Source organism: Ornithorhynchus anatinus, chromosome 8, assembly GCF_004115215.2.
Source record: "Ornithorhynchus anatinus isolate Pmale09 chromosome 8, mOrnAna1.pri.v4, whole genome shotgun sequence".
NCBI classification, from domain to species: Eukaryota; Metazoa; Chordata; class Mammalia; order Monotremata; family Ornithorhynchidae; genus Ornithorhynchus; species Ornithorhynchus anatinus.
In genome coordinates this window covers 32835389-32852576 of record NC_041735.1, presented here as the reverse complement: position 1 = coordinate 32852576, position 17188 = coordinate 32835389, and the positions used below count along the sequence as shown (strand labels likewise).

Below are 17188 nucleotides of genomic sequence, written 5' to 3'. Positions count from 1 at the left end.
TGTGGAGGACGATCCAGGGAGCCGAGGGAAGAGATGAAGGTGGCGGTACCAGGACACTGCGAGGAATGCAGAGCCACCACTCATGCAGTAGTGGCCATGCAGGCATTTCCCTTTGACCCGGGGTCGGTAGAGGAGGAGCGCCACTCATTTCACAACAGTGAGAGATTCAGGTAGCAAGATTGCCTTTAAAAGGGATGTTTACAAGGGGCTTATTTCAGACAGGGGTTCCTGCATCCGTGAGGAAACCTTGTTGATTCTAGAGGGAACCAAAATGATGCACAGCCCCGAATCCATATTGGGAGTCAGTACAGGTTGTTGTGCTCTGCCTGAAGGCCAGAATGCAGGCAAAACGAAGAGCCACTGACTCAGCCCATTGGGCTGAATAATGGGAGGGCAGGGCCTGGGATTCCAGAAAGCAGAGTCAGAGCAGACCACATAGCCTGATTTGAGCTGCCCTCGATCACCCGAAGGCCAGAGCTCTCAACAGACAACAACAGATCAAGGTTTTGCATCTGCTGGTGCTGAAAATCTGGTTGCCGTCTTTCCCTAGTCCTCAGTTAGTCTCAGGGTAGCAGGACTTAGAGTTGTGCACCGAGTCAGCATAGCCAGACCTGGTCCAAAATAATTCCTCACATCCAGGGAGACTATCGAGGGGGATTCTTAACACCCTTAAGAGAGGCGAGTCCAGGTATACCAGTGGCCCCGATACATAAATTATCTCATGTAAGTTTGCGTCGGGTCGACCACAGTAGGGATCGGTTGTTACATCTGGTGCCCATCCATGTGCATACCCACACAGATACCTGCGGGTATGAAGGAAACAGGTATGCAGGGGTTGCCCTGGATTGTGCCTTGGGGAGACTACATGCACATATAACATGGGGTGTTGTTTGTTAGAGTAGCAGCCTGGAAAGTATTGGCCTTCCAGAATCTGAGTGCACACATTAAAAGGATACTTAAGTTTTTAAATGACTGGCAAAAGTTTCTCACCTTAAATTTTGTTTTAGTTAACTCTTATTAGTCATTTCTAGAGCTGAGGTTGTAGGTGGACCTACAGTCCCTTTGTCAGATACGGAGCTATCCCACTCCTGGATCCTTTCCCCAAGAAAATCTGTGCAACTAGAGAGGCCTCCCGGTGTCTAACACAGATTCCTTAGGTTCTCCTTTAATTCCCATCCATGAAATGTCCTAACTCAATTTTTCCAAATTTCCCCCTTTCAATTTTAGATTACCACTTTTTTTAACCCAGAACAACATTTCTTTACCCCAAATGCCCATATACCAATTTATTCCAAATTATAAAGGGAACATATATATATATTTACATTCCTTTTTTCCCCTTCACACTGGTAGTTCCATAGTGAACATATCAAGACAAATTTCTTTAATCGGGCCATCACCTTTATGCCAGCTGGATAAAAAACTTAAAGTTTGTATTCAACTTGTTCATATATCCCTTTACCAAATGAGCAAAATCTGCAGTTAATACAGTAAAATCTCCAACACGGGATTTGCAGTATCAATAGGCAAAGCCATCACATCCTTCGCATTTATACTCCAAACCAATTGAGAACTCACTTTTCCCATAATGAAATCCACACTTCACCATAAAGCAAGTGAACTAGTAACTGCTCGAGGGAGGCGCCTTCCCTCAAAGAAATTTTCCCTTTCGATCTTCTGAAGTGGTAGCTCCAACCACACTCAAACTATGGAGCTCCACAAATTCTATTAGGAATTCTTCCCCTCTGTCACGCAATACGTATTTCCACCCAGACACACGGGTTGAGAAGGTGTCAATGTCCATCTTTTCAAATGCCTAAATTCTATAATCAAAACTCTCATTCCTTTCTCCTTGGTATCAATTCCCTCTCCATTCAAATTCACTTCACCATTATCTCTTTAGAGATAAACCTTCATGCCTGTCACTCTTTTAATTCTTCACCTACATCCATATACATAATCTTCCTATAGGCACCAACTCAAATCTCAAGTCCTCAGCGTTCTCAGAACATCCTAACATGCTAGTCAGTAGACACACTTACAGGAGGGGGACCTTAATCCCAATATACACGATCTTTTCAACATTTAATAACAAAACACTTCACACACTCCCACTCATAGGCAAACCTGAAGTTGCGTAACACAGTCATGCTACCTTTTTGGCCCTTAGAATGGAGACGGTCTTAGGTTATCATCAGGGACATAAGGATCACGTTGCAGCACTAAGGAAGTGTCCTTGATGTTTGCCCATGTGAGGCCAGTTCGGGGCCCGCAGCTTAAATTTGGTAACTCGGTTGGTGCTGCTCTAACCATATCCTTCAGTCCTATTGAACGGAACCCACATTAGTCCCAATACTCTCTGTCAATTTCCAGGGCTTCTCATTGGCGGTGGAGTGTGTAATTGGCCTCCCTTGTTCTCCAATGTTCTCTCTCATCCTCGATCATCACCCTTAGTCTCTCCTCCAACATAGTCCCTCCTTCAGCGGTCCACTGATTTCCGGCTTGTGGCCCAATCTGCCATCGTAGAGCCATGTGGCCTGGTGTGGGGGTGACGGCCAGGGCCGCAGCCCCCTCTATGCACTGTGTGATCACCTTGAGCCATGGGGAATCAAGGCAGCCTAAATCTCCCTCCCCTCACCTCAGGAGAACTCAACCTAGGCCATGGTTTGAAGCCAGGGAGAGGAAGGAACAATGGAGAACATTTTGCCTTTGGGCAGGGCTCTGTGTTCGAAGCTGCCGGGGGATGCCTTGAGGCAACAAAATCTCTGTTCATGGGGCTCTCTGTCAGAGGCCAGTTGCTGCTCAGCTCTCAATCCCAGAGCCCAAGCCTGAGGAGGGGAAGGGAAACAGACTGAGTGATGCAGACTTGACACGAGGGGAGCATTCTTGCTGGTCCTGGAGAAACCAATTCCCGGTGGCGATGGCAGGAGGGGCTTCCTAGGGTGGTCGATGGTGGAGGCAGGCAGGGACATGGGGGTTTGGGGGGATATCGCCAGGGCATCGGGAGAGGCCCATGTCATGTTCACTCCTCGCTCTGGGGGTGCACCCTGGGATTCCTCCACAAGGAATTCCTCACCCACCTCTAAGCAAGGGCAACTCAGCCCAGCCCCCCTCTTTGTCTTCTCTCTGGAGTCTTCTCCCATCTGGGGTCACATTTTCCTGGGTCCCAGGAATCAGCCCCCCAGCCCGCAGAACTTCACCACCTGGAGCAGGCTCTGGGGACAGAACATGCTGGGTCCCTCATATTTTCTCTCCTCTTCATCTCCCTCCTCTTCCTCCAACTTCTTCTCCTCTTCTTCCTCCTCCTTAGTCATCTCCTTCTCCTCCTCCTTTTCCACTGTTCGGATTAAATTTTGCACAGCCCGGGCCATTATGAAGTATTCCATATGTTCGTAACTGTGGTAGTCAGAAGGATAAAGAATTAGGGCCTGGGGGCTCCTGGCCTCCTCCCTCCACCGCCCCCATATCCAACTTGACCAGGTCGGGGTCTCCGTTTCCACCCACTACCCCTGGCCAGCCCAAAGACTGCTCGGATCGCTCCCTGCCCCCTCAGCCCCCGGGGAGCAGTCCTGTCCTGCCCTTCTTCCTTCCTTGTGCCCAGCCTCTTCCTTACCTCCCTCCCCCAGAGTTCATCCTTCCTCTCCTTGTCCTTCTCCACTCCCTGGGGTTCTAGGCCTCTGTCTCTGTTGAAACAGTATGGCCTAGTGCACACGGCACAGGCCTGGGAGTCAAAAAGACCAGGATTCTGGTCCTGGTTCTGCCACCTGACTGTGGTGTGACCCTGGGCATGTCTTTTCACCTCTCTATGCCTCAGTTACTTCATCTGTAAAATGGGGACTAAGAGTTTGAGGCTCTTCTGGGACAGGGATTGTGTCCAACCTGATTAAATTGTGTTTACCCCAGCACTTAGTACAGTACCTGGCACATAGTAAGTGCTTAGAGAAATAATATGACTATTACTATTATTATTATCATTAATATTTTCACCCCCTGGCTCCCCCAAGACAGAGCTGCCGGTCCTGCTGCCGTGGGATCCCCAGCAAGTGTCTGACAGGGAGGGAGACTGAGGAGACCCAGGGTTTCGGTGTGGAGATAGAGGGCGGGTGGCCCCTGTCACATGACTATCAGTGATGTCACTGGTGGCCAGCTGGACACATTCATTCAATCGTATTTACTGAGCGCTTATGGTGGGCAGAGCACTGTACTGAGCACTTGGATTGTACAGTTTGACAGCTGATAGAGACAATCCCTGCCCAACAACTGGCTCACAGTCTAAAAGGGGGAGACAGACAACAATACAAAACAAGTAGTCAGCATCAATATCATCATGAGAAATAGAATCACAGATATATACACATCATTAATAAAATAGAGTAAAAAATAATATATATGAATATATATAAGTGTTGTGGGGAGGGGAAGGGGGTACAGCAGAGGGAGGGAAGAGAGGAAATGGGGAAGGGAGGAGGGGCAGAGGGAAAGGGAAAGCTCAGTCTGGGAAGACCTCGGACATGTAGGGGATTTTGGGTGGGCTAGACAAGGGGCCTAGTGGGGAAGGATGGGACAGGAGGTGGGGAGGTCCCTTCCCTTCCTCACCTCCCCCCCCCACCCAAGTTAGAGCGACCTTCTCCCCTATCGACTTGCCCCCATCTGACTCTCCCCTGTCCGACTTTTCTCCCCAGCTGATTCAACCTAGATCTGACTCTCCCCCCCCACCACTATGACTCTCCCCTTGTCTGACTCTCCCCTGTCCAACCCTCCCCCTTCTGACTCTACCCCATATGACTCCCTATCCCTCATCTGCTCTCCCTGGTCTGATTTTCCCCCATCTTACACTCCCTTCAACCAGTCTGACCTCCTTCTGTCTGATCATCCCCCATCTGACTCTCCAAACCTCTGACCTCCCGCCTCCTGACTCTCCCCTTGTCATCGTCTCTGCTGGGCCTAACCTCCTCCCACCCCCCACTCCTACCCCCACCCCCAGGCTGACTCTCCCCAGGATCTCCATCAGCTCAGGGTACTCCGAGGGCAGGGGAAGAGCTTAGTACAGTATTCTGCACATAGCGAGCACTCAGTAAATACCTCGTGGGAATGGTAGAAGGAGAGGATAGAGCGAGAAGACCTCCTCCCTCATTTGGATTCTCCCTCCCTCTCTTCCTCCCAGTTCTGGGGTGGCTCCAGACCTTGTCTCCTCCTTGGACTTACCTCCTTCCCCGCCGGCACGTGCCCGAATCTCTGCTGACACCTGACCTACCAGTCCTGCTCCACCATGGCGGCTCTGGAAAGAAACTGACCGGTGAAAAAACCTACCATCAGTGGGGACGGGTGGTGGTCCCTCGCTCTCCACCACTTTTCTCTCTCCCCACGTTGTATCGCCCCCTGCCCCATCCCCCTGGGCTGACACTGTGTCGTGCTTCATTGTTTCATCTCTCCTGAGGGTCTGCCCCAAGCCCCTCCCCCAGCTGACACCGTTAGACGGGGAGACCCCAAGGGGCGAGGAACAGGCCAGATTCCCAGCTGAGAGTGCTCTCCCAGTGCTCAATTCTGTGTTCTTTCAACAGAAAGTGCTCCTTCGATGCCCTCCCTACCATGCCACTCCTGCATAGGGAACACTGGCCTTGGGATAACAAGACCCTAAGAGTCCCGGAGCGAGACTCTCCCCCAACCCATCCAGATCTTGAGGCTCCCATTTCCAGCCCCTTGAATGGATGCCCCCGCCCCAAGAGAACACCCCCACGCCCAAGAACAGTGATGCTCCTGACCAGGGCCGGGGCTGTCCTGGACTCTGCAGTAGGCACGAAAAAGTCAATATACGCATGTTTCACTTAACCAAAATGGACCCCAACTTGCACCTAGTAATAGCACAGCTTGCTCATTCGACTCTCTCGGGGGGCGGGGCCCAGTGGGGTGAGGGCGCAGTTGGAGGGACGTGGTTTCCATTGCCATGGGTACCGTTTTTGAAGGCGGGGCTTGGTCAGGTGGGCCTGGGCCATCGGGAAGATGTTCTGAAGGGGGCAGAGGTCGTCATGAGCAGGCGGACACCACCTGACTTTGGGCCCTGAAATGTGGCTAAAGAGCCCAGGCCTGGGAATCAGAGAACCTGGATTAGAGTCTGCCAGGTCTCAGGTCTGCCACTCGTGTGCTGTGTGAACTTGGACAAGTTACCTCATTTGTCTAGGCCTCAATTCCCTCATCTTTCATTCATTCATTCAATCGTATTTACTGAGCACCCACTGTGTGCAGAGCACTGTACTGAGCGTTTGGAATGTACAATTCAGCAACAGATAGACACAAACCCTGCCCAACAACGGGCTCACAGTCCAGAAGGGGGAGACAGGCAGCAAAACAAAACAAGTAGTCAGGCATCAATACCATCAAAATAGATAAATAGAATCATATATATATATATATATATATATATATATATATATAATGGCTTTTGTTAAGTGCTTACTATGTGCAGAGCGCTGTTCTAAGCACTGGGGTAGATACAGGGTAATCAGGTTGTCCCACATGAGGCTCACAGTTAATCCCCATTTTACAGATGAGCTAACTGAGGCACAGAGAAGTTAAGTGACTTGCCCACAGTCACAGCTGACAAGTGGCAGAGCCGGGATTCAAACCCATGACCTCTGACTCCGAAGCCCAGGCTCTTTCCACTGAGCCACGCTGCTTCCCCTGAAGTATATATATATGTGTATATATACGCATCATTAATAAAATAGAGTAATAAATAATATATACAGATATACACAAGTGCTGTGGGGAGGGGAAGGGGAAAGCACAGAGGGAGGGAGTAGGGGGAATGGGGAGAGGAGGAGGGGCAGAGGGAAAAGGAGGGCTCAGTCTGGGGAGGCCTCTGGGAGGAGGTGAGCTCTCAGTAGGGTTTCGAAGAGGGAAGAGAATTAGTTTGGCGGATGTGAGGAGGGAGGGCACTCCGGGTCAGCGGTAGGACATGGGCCAGGGGTTGATGACGGGTCAGGTGAGAATGAGGCACAGTGAGGACGTTAGCAGCAGAGGAGCGGAGTGTATGGGCTGGGCAGTAGAAGTAGAGAAGGGAGATGAGGTAGGAGGGGGCAAAGTGATGGAGAGTTTTGAAGCCAAGAGTGAGGATTTTCTGCTTCATGTGAAGGTTGTTAGACAACCACTGGAGGTTTTTGAGGAGGGGAGTGACATGCCCATTAAGGGGATTAAACTGCGAACGCCATGTTGGTCAGGGACTGTGTCTGACTTGATGATCTTCAACTACCCCAGTGCTTGGTACAGTGGCTGGTGCATAGAAATGCTTAATAAATACCACAGTCATTGTTGTTAGTATTATAATAATGATAATAGTTGTTCGGGTCTAGAAGCCAAAAGGTTAGTGTAGCCTGGGGAGGGACCGTGGGCATCTCCTAGCAAGATGCCTAGCCAGGACATCTCATGGAGAATTTCTTCTTTCCTGCCCGGACCCTTCCTCCCCACTTCTCATCTGCCCCCTCTATTCTGGAACCCGACCAGACCAGAGCATAGAGCCACCATTAACACGGTCACCACAATACTCTCTTTAGAGTTTGGTAAGCATTTACTGTGTGCCAAGAAATGCACTAAGCCCTGGGGTAGATACTAAAGGGCTCACAGGCTAAGGAGGAGGAAGGATGGGATTTGAAATCCTTCTTGACAGATGGGGAAGCAGAGGTACAGAGAAGTTAAGGAATGCATTCAAAGTCACTGAGTGGGCAAGTGACAAAGCTTGGATTAGAACCCTGGTCTCCTGACTCCCAGTTGTCTGTAATGTCCATTAGGCTAAGTTACTACTACTCCTGCTATTACGACTACTACTAATAATAATAATATTGGTATTTAAGTGCTTACTATGTGCCAAGCACTATTCTAAGCGCTGGCGTAGATACAAGGTAATCGGGTTGTCCCACGTAGGGCTCACAGTCTTCTTCCCCATTTTACAGATGAGGTAACTGAGGCCCAGAGAAGTTAAGTGACTTGCCCAAGGTCACACTGCTGACAAGGGGTGGAGCAGCATTCGAACACATGACCTCTGACTCCCAAGCCTGGGCTCTTTCCACTGAGCCATGCTGTCTACTACTATGGCTACTATTGCTTCTATTATTAATATTACTGCTACTGTTTGCTACCACTCTCGGTGAGGTGTAGCGTGGAGAAGACTGACACCAGTACTTGCTCCAAGTCAGTCACCTTTAATCCCACTTCCTCCTGGGATAGTTCAGCACAAGGACTTCCTTGTCTAGGCCCAGGGCAAACCTCAGACAAAGCTGTCGTCTACACATTGCGCGACGGGTTTTAACACGTCCTTTCCTTTGAATGAGGCCTTCCCGGGCTGACCCGAGCAACTCCCCTTGGCCCACCCAAAGATGCTCTCAGAGAACCGAACTCTCATTAGTCCCCGGGCCTGTCCGTCAGAATCCCCGGCCTCTCATTGGTGGTAGAGCGCGGAGTGGGCATCCCTTGTTCTCCAATGGTCTCCAATCTTCGCTCTTAGTCCCTCCTTCAACGGTCCCTAGATCTCTGGCTCATGGGCTGGTCTGCCATCTCAGCGCCAGGTGGCCTGGCAGGGTGGAGGTGCCCCCTCTGTGCCCTGCGTGGCCATCTTGGACTTTAGGGCCTCACCTCAGCAGAGCTCAACCCTGACCGCGATTTGCAATCAGGGAGGGGTAGGAACAAATAGGAAGAACCTTTTGCCTTTGGGCGGGGCTCCCTGTTGGAAGCCCCCTGGGGATGCCCTGAGGCAGCAAAGGTTCTCTGCCTGAGGCTCTGGGTTAGAGACCAGGCGGCGCTCACCACTCTCATCCACAACACAAGCCTGAGGAGGGGAAGGGTAACGAGGTTCACCATATAAGAAGGAAGGGGAATAGGGAATTAGCGGCAGACACGTGGCAAAGATCACTCAAAGAATACACAGGCACTTGTCTGCTATGTGACCTCGGGCAAATCACTTTTCTTCTCTGTGCTTCAGTTACTTCATTTGAAAATGGCGATTTGTAGTGTGAGCCTGACGTGGGACAGGGACTGTGTCCAACACCATTGGCTTTTATCCACGCCAGCACTTAAAAACAGTGCCTGCTAAATTCTTAAAAAAAAAAATTAAAAACCACCATTTTTACTATTATTCAGGTGGGAATTAGACAAAGTCCCTGTCCCTATCTTATTGTGACCAGGAAGTGTGTCTGTTACATTATTATATTGTGCTCTGCCAAGCGTTTAGTAAACTATTCTGCTTATAGTAAGCACTCAATAAATAATAATAATAATATTGGTATTTGTTAAGTGCTTACTATGTGCCAAGCACTGTTCTAAGCGCTGTGGTAGATATAGGGTCATCAGGTTGTCCCACGTGGGACTCACAGTCTTAATCCCCATTTTACAGATGAGGTAAATAGTAATGATGGCATTTGTTAAGCACTTACTATGTGTGAAACACTGTTCTAAGCGCTGGGGGGATACAAGATGATCAGGTTGACCCACATGGGGCTCACAGTCTTAATCCCCATTTTACAGATGAGGTAACTGAGGCCCAGAGAAGTGAAATGACTTGCCCAAAGTGACACAGCAGACAAGTGGTGGAGCTGGGATTAGAACCCATGACCTCTGACTCCCAAGCCCGTGCTCTTTCCACTGAGCCACACTGCTTCTACAATAAAGCAACAACTGGTGAGGGCAATGGTCTACTCTGATTCTTTGGACAGCCCCCAAACAAATGCCAAATTTCTGTTGTGAAAGCACTGATAATAATAATAATGTTGGTATTTCTAAGCGCTTACTATGTGCACAGCACTGTTCTAAGCACTGGGGTAGATTCAGGGTAATCAGGTTATCCCACGTGAGGTTCACAGTTAATCCCCATTTTACAGATGAGGTAACTGAGGCACAGAGAAGTTAAGTGACTTGCCCACAGTCACACAGCTGACAAGTGGCAGAACCAGGAGTCGAACCCATGACCTCTGACTCTGAAGCCCAGGCTCTTTCCACTGAACCACGCTGCTTCCCCTGATGCATGGGGAGGCGCAGGCATGACTGATTCATTCTCAGGAATCATTCATTCAAGTATTTATTGTACAGAACAATGCACAGGAGAATGAAGAAAGTAGAAGTCTTTCTGTGTGCTCAAAGAGTTTACCATCTAATGCGGGGAGACCAAGAGACATACATTGAGGAAAGGAGTGGATATTCAGTTGTAATATTATCTATATGGTAAACACTGGCTCACTGTAGTTTGGGCTATTGGCCTAGTGGAAAGAGCACTTGTCTGGGAGACAGAGGATCTGGGTACTGTGATGTGTGGCCTTGGGCAAGTTATTTAACTTTTCTTTGCCTCAGTAAAATGGGGATTAAGACACAGTCCATGCAGGGCAGGGACTGTGTCCAACCCGATTTGCTTGTATTCATCCATTCATTCATTCAATAGTATTTATTGAGCGCTTACTATGTGCATAGCACTATACTAAGCGCTTGGGATGAACAAGTCGGCAACAGATAGAGACAGTCCCTGCCGTTTGACGGGCTTACGGTCTAATCGGGGGAGACGGACAGACAAGAACAATGGCAATAAATAGAGTCAAGGGGAAGAACATCTCGTAAAAACAATGGCAACTAAATAAAATCAAGGCGATGTACAATTCATTAACAAAATAAATAGGGTAACGAAAATATATACAGTTGAGCGGACGAGTACAGTGCTGTGGGGATGGGAAGGGAGAGGTGGAAGCGCAGAGGGAAAAGGGGAAAATGAGGGTTTAGCTGCGGAGAGGTAAAGGGGGGATGGCAGAGGGAGTAGAGGGAGAAGAGGAGCTCAGTCTGGGCACGCCTCTTGGAGGAGGTGAGTTTTAAGTAGGGTTTTGAAGAGGGAAAGAGAATCAGTTTGGCGGAGTTGAGGAGGGAGGGCGTTCCGGGACCGCAGGAGGACGTGACCCAGGGGTCGACGGCGGGATAGGCGAGACCGAGGGACGGTGAGGAGGTGGGCGGCAGAGGAGCGGAGCGTGCGGGGTGGGCGATAGAAAGAGAGAAGGGAGGAGAGGCAGGAAGGGGCAAGGTGATGGAGAGCCTTGAAGCCTAGAGTGAGGAGTTTTTGTTTGCAGCGGAGGTTGATAGGCAACCACTCGAGTTGTTTAAGAAGGGGAGTGACATGCCCAGATCGTTTCCGCAGGAAGATGAGCCAGGCAGCGGAGTGAAGAATAGACTGGAGCGGGGCGAGAGAGGAGGAAGGGAGGTCAGAGAGAAGGCTGACACAGTAGTCTAGCCGGGATATAACAAGAGCCCGTAGCAGTAAGGTAGCCGTTTGGGTGGAGAGGAAAGGGCGGATCTTGGCGATATTATAAAGGTGAAACCGGCAGGTCTTGGTAACGGATAGGATGTGTGGGGTGAACGAGAGAGACGAGTCAAGGATTACACCGAGCTCGCGGGCCTGAGAGACGGGAAGGATGGTCGTGCCATCCACAGTGATAGGGAAGTCTGGGAGAGGACCGGGTTTGGGAGGGAAGATGAGGAGCTCAGTCTTGCTCATGTTGAGTTTTAGGTGGCGGGCCGACATCCAGGTGGAGACGTCCCGGAGGCAGGAGGAGATGCGAGCCTGAAGGGAGGGGGAGAGGACAGGGGCGGAGATGTAGATCTGCGTGTCATCTGCGTAGAGATGGTAGCCAAAGCCGTGAGAGCGAATGAGTTCACCAAGGGAGTGAGTGTAAAAGGAGAACAGAAGAGGGCCAAGAACTGACCCTTGAGGAACTCCAACAGTTAAAGGATGGGAAGGGGAGGAGGCGCCAGCAAAGGAGACCGAGAATGACCGGCCAGAGAGATAAGAGGAGAACCAGGAGAGGACAAAGTCCGTCAAGCCAAGGTGAGATAAGGTGTGGAGGAGGAGGGGATGGTCGACAGTGTCAAAGGCAGCAGAGAGGTCAAGGAGGATTAGAATGGAGTAGGAGCCATTGGACTTTGGCAAGAAGGAGGTCATGGGTGACCTTAGAGAGAGCAGTCTCGGTAGAGTGGAGGGGACGGAAGCCAGATTGGAGGGGGTCCAGGAGAGAATGGGAATTAAGGAATTCTAAGCAGCGATTGTAGATGACTCGTTCTAAGATTTTGGAAAGGAACGGTAGTAGGGAGATAGGACGATAACTGGAGGGGGTAGTGGGGTCAAGAGCGGGTTTTTTTAGGATGGGGGAGACGTGGGCATGTTTGAAGGCAGAGGGGAAGGAGCCCTTGGAGATTGAGTGGTTAAAAAAAAGAAGTTAAGGAAGGGAGGAGGGCAGGGGCGATGGTTTTAAGAAGGTGAGAGGGAATGGGGTCCGAGGCGCAGGTGGAGGGGGTGGCACTTGCGAGGAGGGAGGAGATCTCCTCTGAGGATACTGCAGGGAAGGATGGGAAAGTAGGGGAGGGGGTTGGTGGGGGGGAGGGGAGAGGCGGAGGGGTGATTTTGGGGACCTCAGACCTGATCGTGTTGATTTTCGTGAGGAAATAGGTGGCCAGATCATTGGGGGTGAGAGATGGGGGAGGGGGAGGAACAGGGGGCCTAAGGAGAGAGTTAAAGGTCCGGAACAGTCGGCGGGGGTGACGGGCATGGGTGTTGATGAGGGAGGAGAAGAAGCTTTGCCTGGCGGAGGAGAGGGCAGAGTTAAGGCAGGAAAGGATAAATTTGAAGTGTGTGAGGTCGGCCTGGTGCTTGGACTTTCGCCAGCAGCGCTCAGCAGCTCGAGCATAGGAGCGTAGGAGGCGGACGGAGGAGGTGATCCAGGGCTGTGGGTTAGTGGAGCGAGAGCGGCGGAGGGAAAGGGGGGCGAGAGAGTCGAGATGAGTAGAGAGGGTGGAGTTGAGAGCGGAGACCTGATCGTCGAGAGTGGGAAGAGAGGACAGGGCGGCAAGGTGAGGAGAGATGCTATTGGAAAGACGGATGGGATCGAGAGAGCGGAGGTCTCTGTGGGGCAGTAGCGAAGATTTGCAGGGGGAGGGAGTGTGAGAGATGAGGCAGGTGAGAAGGTTATGGTCAGAGAGAGGGATTTCAGAGTTGGTGAGGGAGGAGATGGTGCAGCGGTAGGAGATGACGAGATCGAGGGTGTGACCGAGTCGGTGAGTGGGCATGGTATGGTGGAGGAGGAGGTAGGCAGAGTCGAGGAGGGATAGCAGGCGGGCGGCAGAGGAGTCGTCGGGTACATCCATATGGATGTTGAAGTCTCCGAGGATCAGAGTGGGCAGAGAGAAGGAGAGAAGGAAGGTGAGAAAGGGGTCAAGGTGGTCGAAGAAGTCGGAGGTGGAACCGGGAGGGCGGTAGATGACGGCGACAAGTAACTGGAGGGGGTGGTAGAGGCGAATGATATGGGCTTCGAAGGAGGGGAAGGAGAGGGAGGGGGGAGGAGGGATAGTGCGGAAGCGGCAACGGGGCGAGAGGAGGAAGCCGACGCCTCCTCCCTTACCGGTGAGTCTGGGGGAGTGGGAGAAGGAGAGGCCTCCGCTGGAGAGAGCGGCGGCGGAGACCGTGTCTGCGGGAGAGAGCCACGTTTCCGAAAGGGCGAGGAGGAGGAGAGGGCGGGAGAGGAAAAGGTCATGGATGAAAGGCAGCTTACCTGTAATAGAGCGGGGGTTCCAGAGGCCACACTTGAAAGTAGCTGTGGGTGCAAGGGGGGGAGGGGGGGAAGGGAGGGGGGAGGAGAGGGTTTGGATGGGAAGGAGGTGGCAGGGCCCTGGACCGGGAGAGGGGGATGAGGGGTAGCGGTGGGACAAGAGGACTGGGATGGGGCATGGGTGGGGAGGAGAGAAGGGGGGAGGGGGTGAAGAGGGGGTTTGGTGGGGGGAAGAGTAGGGGGAGGGGGAAGAGGGGTAGCGCTGGTAAAGTGGGGTTCTAGGGCGGGAGAGGGGAGGGGGGGAGGAGACAGAGGAGAGAACGGGAAAGAGCTGAGCAAGAGAGGGGAAGGGGAAGGGGAGGATAGGAAGGGGTGGGAGGGGGGACATGGCGAGGCCAGAGAGGTGGGTGGCAGCACTGACAACAATAAACAGTAATAAACGAAATCGGTAATATAGCAACATGATACAGTATGATACAATACGGTAGTGCTAATATAGCAACATGACACAGTATGATACAATATAGTCGTGTTAATAAAAGGGGCGATGACCAGGGTCGGGGGTAGACTCGATTAAGGGGCGACCTGATCAGATTCAAAGTCTGACGACAATAAACAATAACAAGCGAGATCGCTAATATAGCAACATGCTACAGTAAGGCACACTACAATAGTGTTAATAAGCAGGCGATGACCAGGGTCGGGGGACGAGCTGACCCTACCCGATCAGACTCAAAGTCAAGCGGCCAGCGGCCGAGAGAGTCCCAGAGCTCATGACCAAATGTCCCTGTGGCGGCGGGGGGGCCCTGAGGTTGTCCGGGGTGGGTGGCGGCCGTAGGCGGCGGCTAAGCTAAGGTAACACGGTGAGAACAAGGACGTCGTCGCCCGGGGCGGGGGCGGGAGAGATGAATCACCTCAAGAGGGAAGAGGGAGTGAGGCCTTCCCAAAATGGCCGCCTCAGGCAGAGTGGGGGCTTCCCAAAATGGCCGCCTCGGGCGGAGTAGGGGAGCGGTTGGGGAGCACAATGTCCCCGGGCCCGAGCAGGGGGACACAATGTCCCCCGAGGACACAATGTCCTTGGGGCCGAGAAGGGGAGCACAATGTCCCCAGGATCGAGAAGGGGAGCGCAATGTCCCCGGGCCCGAGCGGGGGGCGGGGGGGTGGACTGGAAGCTGGTGGCTGGGGGACTGTGGGGGCGAAGATCCTTAGTGTCGGAGTTCCCGAGCGGGGCTGCGGAGGTCCAGGTTGCGAAAGGCTGAGGCGGGCGCGGGTCCGGGCGATCCGAGGCTCGGCTCCCCGGGGAAGGCGGAGGAAGCGCAGATGAGTCGGCGAGCGGCAGGCGAAGGGGGGCTTGTCGGGAATCGGGGCCGGGCGGGCCGAGGCTGCGCCTCAGGGAAGCAGAGATCCCGAGCCCACGAGGTAATGGCTCCAAGGGTCCGGGCGATGACAAGGCTCAGCTTCCCGGGAGAGGGGGGGTGGTCTCGGCGAGGATGAGTCGGCGGTCGGCGGCCAATAAGCCGCTAAAGTCGGCGGTCGGTGGCTGCTAAAGAGCTGGCCTGGAAACGGGGGGCAGGCAGCCCAAGGAACCACCGCCGGGGAGGAGAGCTCCCGAGTCCATGTGGTGGTCGATTCAGCCCCAGGGGAGCAGAGATCCCGGGCCCACGTGGTAATGGCTCCAAGGTTCCGGGCGATGACAAGGCTCAGCTTCCCGGGAGAGGGGGGTGGTCTTGGCGTGGATGAGTCGGCGGTAGGCAGCCAATAAGCCGCTAAAGTCGGCGGTCGGTGGCCATAGTGCCTGGCATATAGTAAGCACTTAACAAATATCACTATTATTGTTATCATTATAATTATTATCCTTATCTTTGTTAAACTCTTTGTCTCTGTATCCTGCTTTAAGGGAGGAAAATGGGGAAGATGACAAAGGATGAGGAGAAATAATGGAGTATTAAAATCTGGTGACTTCATGGGTCTCAAGTAGTTTCTGTAATAATAATAATAGTAATAATGTAATTATGGTGATGATAATGATATGGTCTTTGTTAAGTGCTTCCTCTGGGTCAAACACTGTGCTAAGTGCTGGGGTAGGCACAAGTTAATCAAGTTGGGCACAGTCTCTGCCTCACAGGGAACTCACAATCTATGTAGGAGGGAAAAGTGATATTGAATCTTCATTTTACAGTGGAGGAAACAGAGGTTCAGAAGTGCTAAGTGATTATCTAAGGTCACACATCGGGTGAGTGTCGGAGCTGTGATTAGAGTCCAGGACCTCTGAATCCCAACACCCTTAGTCCAGGCTGCTATCCAGATAAAGGTCAACTGAGGAGACAGAACATGTTGTACACAGATCCAGCCATCAAAAATTACATAAAGATCTAGCAAAGCTAAACAGGAGATGGAGGGACCGTAGCCAGGAGTCTGAGAAAGTTTCTAGAGGAGTAGAAATGATCAGTACTGCAAACCCCCACTCACTAATGAAACCCTGATTATCTCCAGGGACTACAGCTACAAATGTCCTTAGTTGAATGGTGATATTGCTCTTCCATGGTCTTCCTTGCTTGAGACACAGGATCATCACTCAGTTTCCATATCAAAGAGCGTTTACAGATAGTAGCAAGGTCTGAGAAGACCTTCAGCTCTTATTCCCCAGAAAATCACCCAGGAACTTGATGACTCTTTTGTCACAGGTGAGCAAGACAAAGGGGCTGACAGTGGCATATCCACTGACCACAAACATGCTAGCATTCAAGAAGGTGATATTATTCTTCATGGATGTACCTAGAAACAGAGAAAGGGCAAAATCTCCGCAGTAGAAGACTACAAAGCAGCTCACAAGCAACACAATGGTCTCGGCGACTCGTCTCTCCGGTGATGTTTTAGGGTTTTGGCTGGTACTGTGAAGATGCTGGACCTGGTGTCTGTGTCGATGCAGGAGAAGGACCATGTAGCCACTAGAGCAGCTCATGAGCCCCAGAGAGAGAATGTCACGGAAAGCCATGAAGGTGAGAATCAGTCCTTGGAGGAGAGTGTTTATGGGAATGATGTAACAGTTGCTATCAATGATGGTTGCATTAGGTGAAGCGACCACTTGGTACAAAAGGTTGCTGCTTATTAGCATGTTTGGAATCCACAAGATAGCTAAGACTGGGAGGATGAAATTTGAGATCTGAACTTTGAGCTGGAACAGGTAGGAGGTGGTAGGACTGATGGTGATGGCCTGGACCATGCTCAGGAGGGAAGTGGTACACATGGAGAGGCCCCGGGTGATGCGGTAGACATAGGCAAACAGCTTACACTCAGCATTGGTCTGTACAACCCTCAGCCCCAATAGACCTGATGTTCTGGTGATCCACCTTGTTAGAAGCATCATGGTGTGGACCAGAGCTAGGTGAATGATGACCAGGTCTGTGGGCTTTGGTTTGGATCCCAGGAGGAACGAGGAGAGGTAAAGCATGTTGAGAAGGGAGTTCCCTATGATACCTACTCCGGTCTGGGAGAGGAAACAGACTTCCTGAACCACATCAATGTTCATTGCTTCTTGATACAACTATCTGCAACAACACTGGAGGAAGAAGGATGGGCCAGAGACTGTGAGAATTTCATTCCTGGAGCTGCAAAGAAAATTGGCAAAG

The 17188-nt window shown here is 51.6% G+C and overlaps 1 long non-coding RNA gene and 1 pseudogene across 1 annotated transcript; both read right to left on the bottom strand.

Annotated features, from left to right (window-relative positions):
* Nucleotides 1–1271: 1271 nt before the first annotated feature.
* Nucleotides 1272–8349, bottom strand: LOC120638535. Its single transcript, XR_005660235.1, has 3 exons — nucleotides 8194–8349; nucleotides 5206–5289; nucleotides 1272–3396 (listed from the first exon to the last, which is right to left on the bottom strand). It is a non-coding gene; the product is annotated as an uncharacterized LOC120638535 (long non-coding RNA).
* Nucleotides 16189–16657, bottom strand: ORNANAV1R-PS3759 (vomeronasal 1 receptor ornAnaV1R-ps3759 pseudogene; annotated as a pseudogene).